Here is an 18,097-nt window from a genome sequence, read left to right on the forward strand (position 1 = left end):
TCCCAGACCCCATTGCCTCTTAGCGCTGCCTAGGTAATCCCACCACCCAGTTTGGGAACGCCTGTTTTAGAGTGTGTTGAAAAATCGAGACACAGATATATGGACAGGAAAGGAGTGGAATTCAGTAGCATGAGGTATTTTGGATATTTTGGGAAGATGCATTTCTGCCTTGTTTGTGCATTGCTTTCTTCTTAATCTTTTTGGCACAAACAAGCCAAGAGTGCAGCATAGAACCTCAGTGGTATAAAATTATGCTCCAGTAGCGGTGGATCAGAAAACCAATAGTTTTCTTTCTATTTTTGTAATAAAGTGTGTTTGCTGCATTGGTCCAAGAGAGAAAAAGAGAGTATACATATGATTTTGTGGGGTTTTTTTTTTAGCTTATCAGTTTTTGCTGGTGAGAGAAGGCCCAGTGTTTGTACCTGTCAGAACTTTTCATTTTTCACTGAAGAGATTTCTTTTTTACAAAGAATACAACATAAAAATAGATACAAAGAAAATGTGGTTGCTTTCTTATCCAGTAGACAGTCATTAATCCAGTATAAAACATTTTAGTTAAAAGACAAACAATTCTTCTGTGATGAGCTGACAGATTAATCTGAAAACATGCATAATTTCAATAAAACATGACTTTCTGTCTGACAGTTGGGATTTAATTTGTTCCAGAATACAATTAATTGTAGCTGTATCTTATAAAAAATAAATATCAAGCATTCTGTTTTCCTTCCCATTTGCAAACAAACAAAACCAGTCCAACCTATTCATTTCTGTTGTGAGCACGCATTTATTTAGCTAGGCTTGAAATAGCAGGGATATTTATTATTTCACTTTGGACTATACTAATTGTTTTGGTAATAAAAACCTTACCAGCCATCTTACAAAGTCTTTGCTCGCACTAGAAAAAAATAACCAAGTATGGCATTGTCAGTATTATGTCAATTATTTTAATTATTTTAGTCAAAAATGTAATGTATTTGAAAAATTCAAAAGTAAATATACAATCAGTGCATGCATCTGGCTGTGGAATTCTGAACTTCATTTTATAATTTAAGACACGTGCCATTGCAAAAATCTTTGTTAACCTTAAGCAAAAAAATGTATCATAACCCCAACTTCGATGGCCCAGATTAGCTTACTCTTGTCAGATCACAGAAGCTAAGCAGGGTTGGTCCTGGTTAGAAAGGGGATGGGACATTACCAAGCAATACCAGGGTACTTTGTAGAATAAGGCAATGGCAAACCACCTCTATTAGTTTCCTGCATTGAAAACCCTACCAGGTTGCCATAAGTCAGCTGCAACTTGATAGCATTTTACACACATAAAATAATATCATATATGTATTACTCAAGTACAAACCCATGGTGCAGATCAAAAGCAGTGTACAGTGGGGCTACCCAGGGCCAGAATGCACTTGATCACACGAAGCTGCCTTATACTGAACCAAACCCTCAGTCCTTCAAGGTCAGTATTGTCTACTGGGTTCTCAAAAGGACAATAACATTTGTGCGTATATGTCACAGGAAACCACTGTGCATGTGCAAATATGTGGTTGATTGAAATTAATCAGCATCTATTACTTTTGCTAGGAACCACTTAGACAAATACCAAAGGGTAGGAGTTTATTAAAACATAGCATTTATTTACAAGTGACATATACTATTTATAACTGATTTAACTGTGTTCTTAAACAATTTCCTGCTGAGTGGGTGCTGAGTGGAGCAGTCATGTGTCAGGGCAGGGGCAGGGTAGAATTAAATTGGGATGCATGACACTGTACATGCTTAAAAAGTCAAATGCACAGTACTGCATGGTTAGGAAGGAGTACAATGAAGCAAACTGCCAAACAGCCACAAACAAGTCAATGAACAATTGAACCAATAACTGAAAATTAAGTTTCCTGTTGGCTACTGGAGAACAGGATGCAAGCCAAACCAGTGAGTATTCAGGTATCTCTAGAACTAGATACAGTGCTGGGAAAGAGGGAACTAGAATGAGTATAAAACAAAAAATTAGTTTTATATTTGTCAATTAGATGTTGGATGTTTAGAGTAAGAGCAGAGAGTTTGGATTAATTTTAATAGGAGAGTAGTTAAGGACAAGAGATAATGGTCCTAAAATTGAACTACTGAATTACATCTGGTTACTATGGATTAATTGTAATAATTTGACCACAGTGTAACATAATGTAAAAAGCTGCCTAAGAAAGCCTCTCCACCCTTTCAGAATGTCCTGTTTAAAACCTGACCTCCCACAGCTAAGATGTTATAGATCACAAAAGAATTAAAATCCCTTAGCATTTGCCATGCTGGTCTCACACTGTTAGAACAAAATACTTTTATTGGAACTGACTTAGCTCTGCTTTGCCTTTCCTTGGCATAAAATGTATTTTCTTTAAATGATTCACAAAGGGAAGGTGTTTTTTGACAAAAGCACTGCGCTATTTGACATTGGCAGTATACAGTTGATAGATATGTTATCCACAAACCCTTACATCCCAAAAATGTCCTCTGGAGTGTTAACTTGTGGTTATTAATACCACAAATTTAACGGCAAACATGTTCAAGGGTCAAACTTACCATGTTTCACTATGGTAATCAGACATTAGCTGATCATCAAAAGTGTTTAGCTCAGCACCTCAGCACGAAACAAATCAAATGCTTGCCAAACAGGTTTGTGTTGGGTTTCTGGAAAGCAGTGCATGCACAAAAATGCTGGTGATCCAAGCAGTTCAGAAGCTATGAACATTATTGGGGACTGTGAAAATGGAATATAGGATTTTTTCAGTGATTGATTTATAAGCTGGTGGCTGATTTGACTATTTAAACAATTGCCTACTGAGAGGAGCAACTACAGTGAGGACAAGAAGGAAGAACTTTGTCAGGCTATGTCAATTGAAAAACTGGCTGCCTGATTGTGACTGGTGAACAAGACATAAGCAGAACTGATGAGTGTTCAAAGCATTCCTGTGACTAGTTCCCCAAAAGGAACTGATCCAAAGACCTGCAAGTTCTATCGTCAATGGGCACCTTTACAACCTTCCTCCAGGACATCGATTACCCTACACCTGTTAGACAACAATTACCAAGATTTTTTTTACTCAACTGGACTTCCTCCAAAGTTGTCATGATGTTTTAAGCAATGCAGACCTTATGTCAACCCAACCCACCAAAAGCTCCTATCGCACAACTGACTGTGTTTTATCTTTATCATTGCAATAGAGAAGGACCTTTGGAGCAGATTTTAAAAAGATACTCTGATAAGACATGATCAAATGATACTAGAGCTTGTAAAACAAGTAGCATGTGTCCAGAGAATCCCAAGTCTATTTCAGCAGGTTCAGGCCGATGCATCTTGATGCAGGTGTAATAACTGTGTCTCTCAGTAAACTGGCTCTTGTGAGTTTAGAAACTGTGCTGTCTCTCTTTCTTTAGTTTACCCCAAAACCATCCTCCAGAAAGAAGATAAGCAGGTGCAGATGGTGATTAGATTTAAACTCAATTAAAATGCATTTTATAGAATGATGATTGCAAAAAAATATTAGTATTACAAGCTTATCCTGGAAGATTGTCCTCATTCATGGAAATCCTGCAAAACAGGGCAGGGATAATCATTAAAGGTTTGAGATAAGCTCTAGAGAGACTTGACAAAGGGATATTTACATAACAGTTATTTTCACAAAAGGCACCAAAATAGTAGCATGATAAAAGATTTCTAGGCATAAAAGAAAGAATGCTCTGAGCATTGCCTGAGACATTTTTATAAAAAACTTTCCCCTGCCATTGTTAGAACTGCTAGAATTGCTACCACTGGGCTTTCATTTCAAAACAAGGGATAGTGTATAATCCTTCTACAATCACCTTTCAAGTTCTGACAGTGCTCAAAGGAACACCCTTTGCCTTCATATAGGGTGCCCCTCAGGGCAGAAGAATGCTATGCATCTTCAGCGTGGCAGAGACAAGATTCTGTGACATTTGCTGTTGCATAGTCTCCTAAGGGAAATTTCATTTCACCTCTTGTCTGACAAATGTCTATGAACCCATGTCATGGCTAAATCTTCTTACTCGCCATCTAACAAATTTTAGCATGCTTCAGCAGGCATAAGTGATGGTGAAGGAGGCCCAGAAGATATTGATGTTACCTTGTGAGGGAAAGTTAGGAACAAAAACTACCAGACCACAGCCCAGACAACCCACAATGCCCCATACAAACAACATTAACAACATACAATGTTGGGTTCTATAGGTGGAAATTTTTATCTACAGGTCCGTATTCAAACACGCAGTCCTCTTCTGCTGCATAAAGTGCTGTAAGTGCTTGCAAGGCTATGCCACATTTTATTTCTGTATATTCAAATTAGGCACGGAAGCATGGAAAAAATCAAAAGGATGAGTTTTATTATTTTTTCTTGCAGCCTTAAGATGAAAGCTGTGCTACTGTCCATCAAATGTGCTCTCCCACTTCTCTTTTTCCATCTTCTGCCCACCACTATCTGTCAGAAGGAGTTTCCACATGAAATTCAGGGGTGGAATTACAGAGATGGAGGTAAGAGGTGCCATATATGCAGTTTGGAGGGCCCTTGTGATTCTTGTCATCTTGTGATTGTTATTAAATGTACTTATTGTCATTTTTACCATGAAAGTTTATAGCGTTTTAGCTGTTGTATCATATTACTATGATATAAGCCACCCCAAGCCCAAAAGGGAAGGGGCGGCATATAAATATAAATAATATAACAACAACAACAACAACAACACACATTTGTGCTTTAATCCTGGAAGATCTAAGTATTTGGGTAGCAGATACAATTAAGACATCAAGCTAATGAACTTAGTAACTTTCTGGCTGTTTGTTTTTTTCATTCCCGCTGAATTTTTGTTATTACAGCAGACAGGGTGAACATTGAAGGCCTCAAGAGCATCACACGTATGCTGGAGAAGTGGGGGAATGGCATCTTCTGGCAAATGAAGTATTCTTTGTTGAGTCACCCTAATACTCTACTGCCAGAACTATCCAGGTACTTGCATATCAATGTAAGATGCATCAGCCTTCTTTCTTACAGATAGGGTTGCTAGGTTCCCACTGTCCTGGCCACTGGCAGGCGGTTTCCGCACGGGGAAACAACAGCGCTCCAGGGACGGGAAAAACCCGTTCCCTGGGGCACTTTTCGCACAGGAGGCGCTGTTACATCGCAGCAGCGCCGTCCTGGCTCCCCTGAAGTGGCGCGAAGACGCTGCTTCTGAAACTCACTCGGGGGGGGGGTGAGTTTGTTGGAATACGCCGGTTGCCACCCGTTGCCGAGCAAACAGCAGCGGGTGGCAGCCGGCGTATTTCCGTGGCGCTCCCGAGCAGCTGCCTACCTTTTCCCTGCCTTTTGTCACTCCAAGGAGGGAAGGGGACATGCCTCCTTGCCTCCGTTGCTTTAGCCGTCGCTCTGGCCAGGGGGCTTGTCCCCTTCCTTCGTCGAAGCGACGAAAGGCAGGGAAAAAGTAGGCAGCTGTTCGGGGGGCTGCGCGGCTGTGCGGAGCATGCTCTGCCAGCCACGCAGCCTGTGGGGCTGTTTGTGCGAACAGCCCCAGGGCTTGCATCGACATCAATCATGCCGTTGCAAGCCCGCAAGCCTGAATGTGCGGAAACCGCCACAGGGAATGTGAGATTAGAGTTGCCAGATGCAGATTGGGAAGCTTCTGGAAATTTGGGAATGGAGCTTGGGGAAAATGGCAGGAACCTCAGTGGGGTAAAATGCCATAGAGTTCATCCTCCAAAGCATCCATTTTCTTCAGGCTAACTGATTTCTGTACTCTAGAGATGATGAGCTGTTATTCTGGGAGTTCCCCAAGTCCCACCTGGAGGCTGGCATCTCTTCTTGCAGGCAATGATTTTATTTTTATTTTCATTTTTACTAAGAATAGGATTGCTGGCAAAAAAAATTAGGCCAGGACCAAAAAGATACGTAGGCCTTGCTTTGTTCTACCAGAGCAGGGGCAGGCCGAAGGTCATTTTTCAAGCCATTAATAGTACCTCTCTGCCCCTCATCCAGTGCTGCTGTAATCAGAGTTGCTTAAGAAAGTTACTTCTTTATAGAGTTTTAAAATAATGCAGGCTACATAAAAACATATTTACTAAAGAAAGAAGTCAAAACATAAGAGCACAAGCACTGGCAGAGAGCACACAGCAACAATATCGTGGAGAAAGAAACACACACAGTAACATGCATGTAAATAGAGGAGAGAGAGAGTGTGTAGAAGCTACACCACTGATAAGCAGCTGGTAAAGGTCATCCTCATTAACCAGCTGCCCAGCATTAACTTATAATTAAACCTACACTTGCAAACTGGCATTGCTCCCACAAAACTTAACACATATTGCCAAATACTCTATCACTATCTACCTAAGGTTATCAACCTCAGGTGGGGCCTGGAGACCTCTCAGAATTACAACTGATCTCCCAACTACAGACATCAGCTCCCCTGGAGAAAATGGCTGCTATGAGAGGTGGACACTATGGTATTATATCCAGCTGAAATGCCTCGGATCCCAGGCTGTACCCCCAAATTTTCAGGAATTTTTCAGGAGTGGGCTACAGTATGGAATTTTCATATTCTAGGGGGTCATTCAAAGCCTACATCTGAAGTAACCATACATTTCCGACTGAAGAATTAGTCACATGATGCCTTGCTACCCTGTTTCCCCGAAAATAAGACCTACCCCGAAAATAAGCCCTAGCATGATTTTTTTGGGATTTCTGGAGGATGCTTGAAATATAAGCCCTACTCCAAAAATGAGCCCTAGTTATAGATTCCCTGGCGCAGCTGATCTGGTCATGTGGGGGGTGCAAAATCATGGAAAAAAAATAAGACATCCCCTGAAAATGAACCCTAATGCATCTTTTGGAGCAAAAATTAATATAAGACCCTGTCTTATTTTCGGGGAAACATGGTAACATGTGCAATTCTGTGAAAAAAAAGAACAGTGGGTGGCATGGTTTGGAGTGGGTCAGGCTCACGTTCAGAAAACAGATAAGTACCCCTGCTCTGCCACTTGTCATATCTCAATCACCCTTCTGGAAGTGACTTTCTGTTTAAAAGTGGCCATCTGCGTAACATTACATATCTGTTCATGCTATGTCTGGTTTGCCCTTCTTATCAGAATTTCTAGAATCCACCCTGCTTGGAAAGCACCTGGCTGTTTTGGCTGAGTACTTGCTACACTGCCTGTTCAAAACTCTTCAAGTCTCTATCTGTGTATCCCTATATTTTAAGTCAAAACATTATACATTCTATGTGGCTTTCTCTGCTAAACATACTTAAAGGACACCTTACTCCAATAGGCATTGTTATTATTTTGCTAAATGGTGACACTTTTTACCTCCATTCAGGTATTTTCATATGTTTTTCCCAATGTCCGATGTTATTAAAATGCAGTAGCTTTGTATCTACTAATCAAAAAAGTGAGGGAACATGTAGCCATATGAAAAAGAGCCATCCCACCGATCTAGACAATTTAGATTTAAATATAATTCGGTTGCAATGCTACATGTATCTATGTGTAGAAAAGGCTCACTGAATGGAATGAAATTTATCTCTGGGGCAATGAGCATAGATTTGGGCTGTTGTATTTACTAGGAAGCAAATCCATGTAAACTCAGTGTGCTTTACTTCTGAGTAACCTTGGCTGTGTCTCCTGCACAATGGTTTATGTTGGCTTGTATTCAACTATTTCAGTTTAACTGCTTAAAAAATCAGAGCATAAAGATCTATTTTAAAAAGTTCCTCCCCTTGGAGACCAAGAAATTCTCATTCATAATTCAGACTCCTCTCTAAACAGAAGCAGCTGCCCAGAAATACTGGGAAAGGAAAAAGCAATTTGAGCAGGGAGGTGGAGGGAGTATGGAGAAGAAAGAACAAAATGGCTTTGATAATCCCTCTTATTTGCAACAAATAAATGAGAGGAAGTGATTCTTTCTGTAGTTGACATAAACAAGGAAAAGGGGATTTGACTAGGGAAAGATATCAGAATGGTTCGTTTTCGTGTGCTTGTGCTTTGCAACATTTATAGTGCTTGTGATGTACATGAAATACTCACATGTGAAAAAGATTATTATAAAACTAGTGCAGGACTGAGCATAAAAGTCTGTAAATCTCTAGGGTTTTGAACTAGCATGGTGTAGTGGTTAAGTGTGATGGACTCAAGAGCGGTGAACCCGTCCTCAGCCTTTCCTCATAGGGCTTCGTCTCTAGGCCCCTGATCATCCTTGTCACTCCTCCCTGCACCTGCTCCATTTTGTCTACTTTCTTTTCGAAGTGAAGCCAAAACTGCACACAATACACCAAATGCGGCCTGACCAATGTGGTGTACAGCAAGACTATGATGTCTTGCAATTTGGATGTTTGATATAGTACCCCAAGATAGCATTAGCCTTTTTTTTCATTGCAACACACTGATTGTTCTTGTTTAGTTTACAGCCCACCTGTCCCCCATGATCTTCTGCACAGGCACTGCTACACAGCAGTATATCCCCCATCCAGAATGCACGTTTCACACCCAGATGTAGAACTTTGCACTTGTTCACACTCATCAACTTTTCCAGTGTGTTCTTCTGGTGTGTTCGCTGCTACTCCCAATGTGCTGTAATCTGTAAGTTTAATGTGTCCCTCCACCTCCTCATCCAGACCATTTATAAAAATACAGGCTCACGGACAGCCTCATTTCCTTCTCATTGGCTCAATATATGGAAAAATTGTTGATTGTATTATTATTAACATTATTTCACTTCTAGGGGCCTTGTAACCCCAGCCAAGTATCACAGCACTTAGGAAACAACCCTCAATGCCTCTCAAACTATATCCAGGACGGGGGAGGGGGGCACTTAGCCACATAGTACAGAATAATGCACTTTCAATACACTTTCACAATTGTTTGCTAGTGGATTTTGCTATTTCGCACGGTAAAATCCAGCTGCAAAGTACATTGAAAGTGGATTGAAAGTGCATTATTCTGCATGTGCGGAAGTGCCCAGAGAGGGGTGGGGGAGAAGAAGCACTGCAGTATTCTGCGTTCTAATTTGTGGAGTTGAGGGCAGTAAGAGTGCAAGGCAACAGCATAACCAGCTGTGTATACACTATGCCCATGGCAGAATACCTATCTCATAGTAGCTCCTTATATGTTAATTATAATTGGATCACTAATACTACCCTCATCGAACTAGAGCCAGGGGTTCAGTCAGCCATGTATCTCACTCTAGTGATCTGTTTAAGAAGCAATCCCACCTTAACACTTCCGAGTTCATATATGGAGTCTGCAGTGAATTCTAGAGCTGTACCCAGTTCCATAATTCAAATGCTCAGTACCACTGTCCATGAATTTTGCCTTGAGGGAGATTCAGCCACCAGATATGCTCCTAGCAAATAGGCTTAGGAGCCCATAGAAACTTGGGGATGGTGCATCTACTCTCCCAATATGCTTATATCTTGTCTTCTAAAGTAGTAGGAAAAGGGCAAGTTTATTATCTAGACTGTTTCTGTTCATGAATACTGTATTGTGATTAGGTAATTGGGACAATTGGTCAGGTGATTTCCAGCTGTGTATGTCAAGATAGACCATAGAATAGCAATAATCCTTTATTTTAATGTATATTTAGTAAAGTAATAGCTCTTTCTGATACCAGGGAATACTACTAGATTCATGTAGATGGGTTCCTAGACCCTGACTAGATTGGAATATGTTCTGTTTACTTGCCTAGCTAGTATTGTTTTAACTATAAGGGACCGAGATTTAACTGGTGCATTGAAAAAATGGGAAATTGACAACTGAGCACTAGGATAAACTGGGTACATTCACAGTATTGCAAATCAATCTTGAAAACAGACATAGACAGCAGTTAGAGGATTGATCTCCCATTCCCCCAACTTAATTTCCTCTTTGTTCCACAGCAGGTCAGCCACCCCATGGCAATTACTGTTGCCACCCTCGGGCAGGACCACCCTTGGCCAGAGCCCTTTGACCAAATAACCACACTATACTCCTGGCTGGGGTAAATATTTTGGCCATAGCCAACTGTTTATTATGCAGTTAGAAGCGTGAGGCACAGCATGGGATTTTGATCTGATCTGGAATGTTGCTGCGGAGCTCCAGCAGGTGAATAGCCTCTTACTGGAGCACAGAGTGTTTGGGCAGACACCTACTGAATGAGCTGAAATTACCTTAGTTCACATGATTTTCTCCCCTTCCAAATGCCTTCATGTGGGAAAAAGGGTTTAGATTCCCTCCCACACAAACCTGCACTGAGAAGTGCAGTAAAAGAATGGAGGGGAACAGTTATTTTTCTACGTATCCTGCACATGGGCCTTTATCTTCTCCTTGTTGCTGTCTTGCGTCTCCCTTGCTGATAGTCAGGAAAGAGAAAGGAGTGGGACTCCAGACTACTCCTACCTCATATTTTCCACCCCCCAACACACACACACAACTCCGTCACAAAGAAAGCAGCATCCGCTATTTGGCTTCCCTTTCCAGTCTGTGGCAAAGTGCCCTCCTTCTCCAGCTTGCAGATTCAAGGGCAGCTGTCTCCTCAGTCCACCTTCTGGCTGACATAAAGAGAAGAGTTTGGAAGAAGAGTTTGGATTTATACCCCACTTTTCTCAACATTAAGGGGTTTCAAAGCAGCATACAAACTTCTTCCCTCCCCCTTCCCACAACATATACTTTGGGAGCTAGGTGAGGCTGATAGAGTTCTGAAAAAACTGTGACTAGGCCAAGGTCACCTAGCAGGTTTCATGAGTAGGAGTAGGGAAACAAACCCGATTCACCAGTCCAGATTAGAGTCCATTGTTCATGTGGAAGTGTGCAGAACCAAACCTGGCTCTCCAGATTAGAGTCCACCGCTTTTTAAACCACTACATCATGCTTACTCTGAAAGTAAATAGTACAATTGTATAAGTTGCAGTAAATCCAGAACTCACTATCAGGGAGTATCGCTGGAATAAGTACTTGTCAAGAGAAAGTGTGGGATGAAAAATCACATCACTATAGCTTTACCTAATTAGAAATGAATGCAACTAGTGACCTATTTTTTGGGGGGGGTGTGGAGAAAATGTCTTCCTCACACATCTCTGAGGGTTTTTCTCATCTATGGCATATACAGTGTTATGTTGGAAGACTCTTACTGACTCTTTATCTTATTGTTGGCCTACACACACACTGTAATTTTCATATTGGTATGTTCTCCTAAGGACTTTATCATGAGATAACAGAAGGAGACATTCATATAACCACAGAATTTATCTATTGATTAACATCTGCTACCAGTAGCAGCATGAACAGTTACTTACCAACTAGTTGCGGAGGACAATAAAAACCTCTGTGGTATGTGATCATTTTGGGTTTTTTTACTGCAGCCTGCTTCTATTTATTTATTCAAATGTTACATTCCACCAAACTATAAAAAAAAAAACTAGGAACCACAATCTCACAGTTTCAGCAGGACTAAATGTTGGCTGACAGCCCCTTTTATGTTCAGTTTAACACATAGACATGTACAGTTCTTGCCTGAATGCCAAGTCCACCCTTACTATGAAGCGACAATAAGCCAGTCATTTCAGGCATTGAATTCCAAGGACATGTGCCATTTTCCTCTTTCTAATAGCCATCTGAATGACTTTTTAAAAACAAAGTGACCAAAAAAGGGGACAGACAAAAACAAGTCACTGATTAAATGCAACACTGAACCAATGAAACACTACTGAAAAAGAGTGATACTATGCATATGAGTCATGATAGCCTTTATTGGCATTTATACTATGCATATGGATAACTTCCTTGTCTTTATACATGTGACTGAAAAAAGTAATTCAAACTGCCATCTTTACTCTTCCATAAATACTGTTGCACTGGCAAATTATTCTGGAGATCCAAGCAATAAATACTTTAACCGTCTACCAAAACAGTTCTTGATAGTGTGTTTACCACTGTACTGGAATATGACTGTGCCCAACAGTGGAATAAATCTCTGGCTATAACTCAGGCAAAATTTCTAAGAGTCGGGATTGAATGTGATCATCATTAGTGTTCATGAGACTCTGCGTAGTACCAGGACCGCATCTTTTTTTGCATTTTATGAGATTCAGCTTCTTAGTTACTATTTACATTATTTTATGCATAAAATTATGAGTTGCCTTAGTAAATATTATTTGGTGTTTATGGATTTTTACCCTCTTTCATATGATACATTTCATGTTCCAGCGTCCAATGTCTATGTAGACAAATTTGAGGTTTATATTGGCACAACTCAAATATATGTGCATATGATGTTTTTATCACATACTGCAATGTTGGGCAATTTAAGTGCAACATGTATTTCATACATAATGTGGATCCGAATGTTTAAATTCAGTATTGAAAATGTCCAAAGTCAACACTGATCCTCTGAGGGGCAAGGAGATCAAATGAATAGGGTGCAGGTGAGATCTGATGAGCCATTAGGGAAGAACCGTTGATAACCAAGAGTCCTACAGAAAAACTTGGATCATCCTCTCAGCCACTCCTCCTACACTGATTATATATGTCAATGTAAGAGCTTTGGCACATAATGTGACTCAGGAGACTGATGGAATCACATTTCAATGAGCTGCTGTAGTTTACCTGTCCTTAAATAACAGTCCCTGACCTGGATACTTATTATCAGCATTGTATCTTTCTACCTGCAGCCTAAGGCCTATCTCTGAGGCAATTGACAACCTCCTGAAGCAAGTGCATTCCATTAAGAAGAGGCTGGCATCTCTGAATGCGCGATTGGACATCATGAGCAGGACCCTTTTCCCCATTCGATACAAGGCCCTGAGGAGCCAGAGGCTTAGCAGAATCCAGCTGAGGAGGCTACCCCAGATGAGAACAAGGATGTACTTACAGAGACGAACTCAGAGGAATTAGCTTCTTCCCTGCTTCTCCTGAGCTCATTACAGCATAGCACAATAATATACTGAATAATCTGTACAATATTACTGGTTTATCTTCTGCATGAGCAGTAGATATATACAGGCAAGCTCTATTTGTGCTCTCTTATGAGTCAACTGTGTATTTCATAAAAAACCAATATCCCCATGCCTAGTCTTTCTATCTAAAGCTGTGTAGGCCTTTGCCCCAATCAGTAGAAGAGAAGAAGAAGAAGAGTTTGGATTTATATCCCCCCTTTCTCTCCTGCAGGAGACTCAAAGGGGTTTACAATCTCCTTGCCCTTCCCCCCTCACAACAAACACCCTGTGAGGTAGGTGGGGCTGAGAGAGCTCTGAGAAGCTGTGACTAGCCCAAGGTCACCCAGCTGGCGTGTGTGGGAGTGTACAGGCTAATCTGAATTCCCCATATAAGCCTCCACAGCTCAGGCGGCAGAGCTGGGAATCAAACCCGGTTCCTCCAGATTAGATACACAAGCTCTTAACCTCCTACGCCACTGCTGCTCCTGTTGTAGATCCTGTTGTAGATAAGAGGGGCAAAATGCAAAAGGTGTTATGGGGGTGAGCAGAGCGGGGGGTGGGTTAATATGTATTTAGCACATAGAACTGTACAGCTGGCAGATCTATGGGAGATTGGACACACATATACACACAGGTTTGACAATAGTATTTGTAAATGAAGATTCCCCCTCAGATGATTCAGAGTTTGGTATGCACACATTAATCCTTAGATCCCAACATACCCAATGTTCACAAAAGAGGGAAGTGTGAAAAATGTGATTCCTACTTTACCCTTCAGTTATTACTTTGGGGAATGTTCCTCAACCCATATATCCCTAGGACCCTTCATTTGTGCATAACTTTTCTATAGCATGCATATGTGCTATGAAAGAGTTCTGATTCTCTAAAAATTCAGTTATCAGTCTCTGAATAAAGTTACTATATAATCGGGGACTCTGCCTGTGCTCTCCAAGAGCATCCTGTTACCCGAAATGGTGGGAGTCTGTCCCTTTTAGAGTGGGGAAAGTATTGAGAGTAGACTCTTGGCTTGGCAAAATGTCAGGCAAGATTTTTGCTTCCTATGTACATAAGAAGTCAGCTTTTGCAAGAAATCCACAGGAGAAAAGTTTATCAAAAAGAATGTTTAACAATTTTATTTAGGGATAATAGGGGTACACGAGTACTCAGTAATCAAAGCAGCAGAACACACACACAGCCCTAGGATACAGGCAGTGTTGAGTGGATAGGTTTGGAAGAAAGAATACATTGTGGAACAATATCAACAGACAGAGAGGTGTCCAGAGATATTGAACAATGGCTACTGGGAGAGAGGGTTTCTTATAGGAAAAAGGGAACTCTCAGGGTTTTGCACAGTAGCCCTTAATCTGCCAGAACAAAGAAAAGTCCTACATTTCCAGGGAAAGACAAGAGATAGAAATCACCCTTAAGTGTTGAGTCATTAATCTAATGGTTGAGGCATTAGCTTGATGGGCCAAGTTTGGGAATATCTGAACGTGGGAAGAAACTGATGAAATTACAGTTTCTATAACAGTGACAATGTAAATATGGCCATTAGAGAGGGATTAATCAGTCGAAGGAGTATTGGGTTAATACAACATTGGCAGGAACACTTTGGGCAAATACATTTGTCTTCATAGGGTGGATAGTCCAGGACTAGATATGGGAAGCAGTAGCTTCCAAGGCAAAGGAAGGATGTAGCATCTATTTGCAAGGTAGATATTGGCAAGAGCAAGTTCAGACAAGATTTTTTTGTGTCCTTGTGGGTTTACTAGCCAGTGCAGAGAGTGGGCTTCCCATTTTGGCAAGGCACTGCCAGACACCCCAAGGGCTGGCAGGATGTGTAGAGACACTTAAAACAGAGGGCTCATCCACCATGGGTCAGTCTGGTAACAATCTGGGGTTTGATCCCCCATGCCCTCCCCCTCTGGTTACCTTCATGAGCCAAAGCCTGGAATGCTGTGGTTGTATAGCAAGAGCTACTGAGGGAATCCGTTGCTTAAAGCTACAGGTACTCCTTTAATCATTTTGGAGTTTTTAAATTTTTAAAAATACATTTTTTCTGCAAACCCAGGGCCCTTTTCAGGTTAGTAGAAAGATTGGTCTTGCCTACTCACAGTTCCAGTCACCAGATTTAAGTATCCACAGATTTGACCAACTTTCCTATTAGAATATAAGATGCCATAAACCGAGGCATGAAACAAGAATGTACATTGGCCCCTTATCTTTTTCATCTTTTTACAAATGATATTGTGTTAACAACATCGGGTCATTTCCTAAAATTAAGTTCCTCTCCCCATTCCTTTATTACTTTATGCTGATGAAGGTACAGTACTATCACTAACACAGAAGTGTCTATGTTTCTGTGCAACTGTGATTTTAACCTGCTATCCATACATATTGGACAATCTAAAGTTCTAGCTGCCAAGCCCTACACTGTCAGATACCCCTGCCACCACAGTCTCCCTGGCCCTGAGGGCCTTTTACAGAGCCTCACAGTGGGTCGTCACCAGGATAAGTTCCCAAGACCCCAGTTCCCATGCCTGTTGGTCGTAGGATGGGCTGCAGCCAACTAGCCTCCTCTTCCCGAGGGATTATATGTAATAGAGTTTTTCAACTCAGCAGCTAGTGGTATATCTTCTGTCTGACAGAAATTGTTCTATTACCCATCAAGTGGCCAGATATCTGTTATCCACAATAAGGAACAGTTCATATGTACTTTTTGACAACGTTATTGATAACTTTTAATGCTTTTGTGTATAGTTTGGCTTTTTAGGTAATTTTAGTGGATTTTATCCATTTGTTCTTTTTCTCTTCTTAGAAAATGTTTTTATAACAGTGGTGTGGCAAATGCCTAGCAGGGGTGATGATTAACTGATTATAAGATAAACCAAAACATGTATTAATGTTTTTGAAAGTCCCTCCACACACAATCACCCAACTCTCATCTTCCATGACTTTGTAAGCACTCAAGGACTTCAACAGGCCAATTAACCCACCTCTGGCCCATTCTGCACAAGCCCCTAAAAACGTTTTGCAAATGATTTCACAAAACCCTGTTTGTCCGCATTCACCCCCTCAAAAATGCTTCCTGACAGTTTTGTGGTTGTTCCATCTTTTAATCTGCTTCTTTACATAAGAACATAAGAACTAGCTTGCTGGATCAGACCAGAGTCCATCTAGTCCAGCACTCTGCTACTCGCAGTGGCCCACCAGGTGCCTTTGGGAGCTCACATGCAGGATGTGAAAGCAATGGCCTTCTGTTGCTGCTGCTCCCGAGCACCTGGTATGCTAAGGCATTTGCAATCTCAGATCAAAGAGGATCAAGATTGGTAGCCATAGATCGACTTCTCCTCCATAAATCTGTCCAAACCCTTTTTAAAGCTATCCAGGTTAGTGGCCACCACCACCTCCTGTGGCAGGATATTCCAAACACCAATCACACATTGCGTGAAGAAGTGTTTCCTTTTATTAGTCCTAATTCTTCCCCCCAGCATTTTCTATGAATGCCCCCTGGTTCTAGTATTTTGAGACATATCACTTCAAAGCCTCATGTTGTGATTCTGTAGGGGTCGTGTCTATGTAGCTACATAGATGCAAGCCCCCCTGCCTCATAATTTTAAAAAAACAGATGGAAATACAGTGTGAGACAGCCAGGGTGAGCTCAAAAAATGGTGCCTACGAGGAAGTCCAGGGACGGCAAAGAGGCATGAGAAATGTTTTAAAGAGATCACACAGCAAGTGAAACAGTTTCAAAATATTTTCAAAAAAGAATCGCTAGGGAACAGCATGCAAATAAAATGTTTTCATGCAGGAAATAAAATGTTTTGGGCTAACAACCATGTAGAACTCTATGGTGGAAATGTTTTTATTTCCTGCCTCAAAACATTTTATTTGTTTTATGCAGAATGGGTCAATTGGTTTGGTCCCCCCCCCCCCCACCAACTCACTGTCAAATATTCACAGTGTCCCATACCTCTCAATTCTATTTACAGTCAAATTTTTCTACACATATGGTGAGTCCCTCAACTACGTACCAATGCTCACCTAGTCTGTGGGTGGCCTCATTTTGTTGCCTTTCATGATTATCATGAGTCGATTTCGATTTCGAATACCTTTAATGGCATATGAACCGCATATACATCACAAATTTAAAACAAGTTTTACAATTTCAAGCGCATTGAAATAACACCGTTTAAAAATTTAGCCACCGCTTCCAACAGATCAAGGTTGTGGCTATTTAAAAGATATATAACCTTCTGATCATCTGTTATGCCTTCACTTCCGTACAGGGAGGGGATTATATGCTTCTTCCTATCTTTCTCATAAAGGGAACAATTCAACAGCATATGAGATACTGTTTCCACAGAACCCATGCCACAGGGGCATTTCCTTTCTTTGTGTGGAATACCAAGATGACGTCCCTGGCTAAAGGAAGAGGGCAAAGCATTACACCTTATCATGAGTCACTTGATTTATATTTATAAGAATGAGACTCCTTATTCCAGTCACGCAAATTCCAGGAAAATTCTCAACTGATCACATACCAGTTTTTGCCATGTGTTCTGGATTTATTTACATCTAATTGTTGTTGCTAGGAAATGGTTACTAATGGCTCCTGCCAAATTAACACTTTCAGGCACTTCACATTATTTTTTCTGGGGCATTAAAAGTGTGCAGTATTCAGAAAAGTATGCAATTTGGAGAAATTCTTGCCACACAAAAAGCTCTATAAAAACCCACAGAGTACACATTTTGGCTCATGCTACCAAGACCTTACGAAGGCAGTATCTACATACTCCATGCAAACATACACACCTAACACAGAATGCATCATGGCAGTTCTCTTTAGAGGGACTGAGGGAAGCCAACTCTGGTTTTGAAAATACCTGGAGATTGGTGGGTGGAGCCTGACAGAGTAGGGTTTAATGTTGGAGGGGGCCCCTGGTAGGGTAAAAGGCCATGCAGCCCACTTTCTAAAACAGCTATTTTCTCCAGGAGATGTGAAATAAATGTTTTAAATGAGAGCAGCAGTGGCGTAGTGGCTAAGAGCAGTGGCTAAGAGCAGGTGCACTCTGATCTGGAGGAACCAGGTTTGATTCCCAGCTCTGCTGCTCGAGTTGTGGAGGCTTATCTG

The sequence above is a fragment of the Sphaerodactylus townsendi genome, linkage group LG06 (genome assembly GCF_021028975.2).
Source record: "Sphaerodactylus townsendi isolate TG3544 linkage group LG06, MPM_Stown_v2.3, whole genome shotgun sequence".
NCBI classification, from domain to species: Eukaryota; Metazoa; Chordata; class Lepidosauria; order Squamata; family Sphaerodactylidae; genus Sphaerodactylus; species Sphaerodactylus townsendi.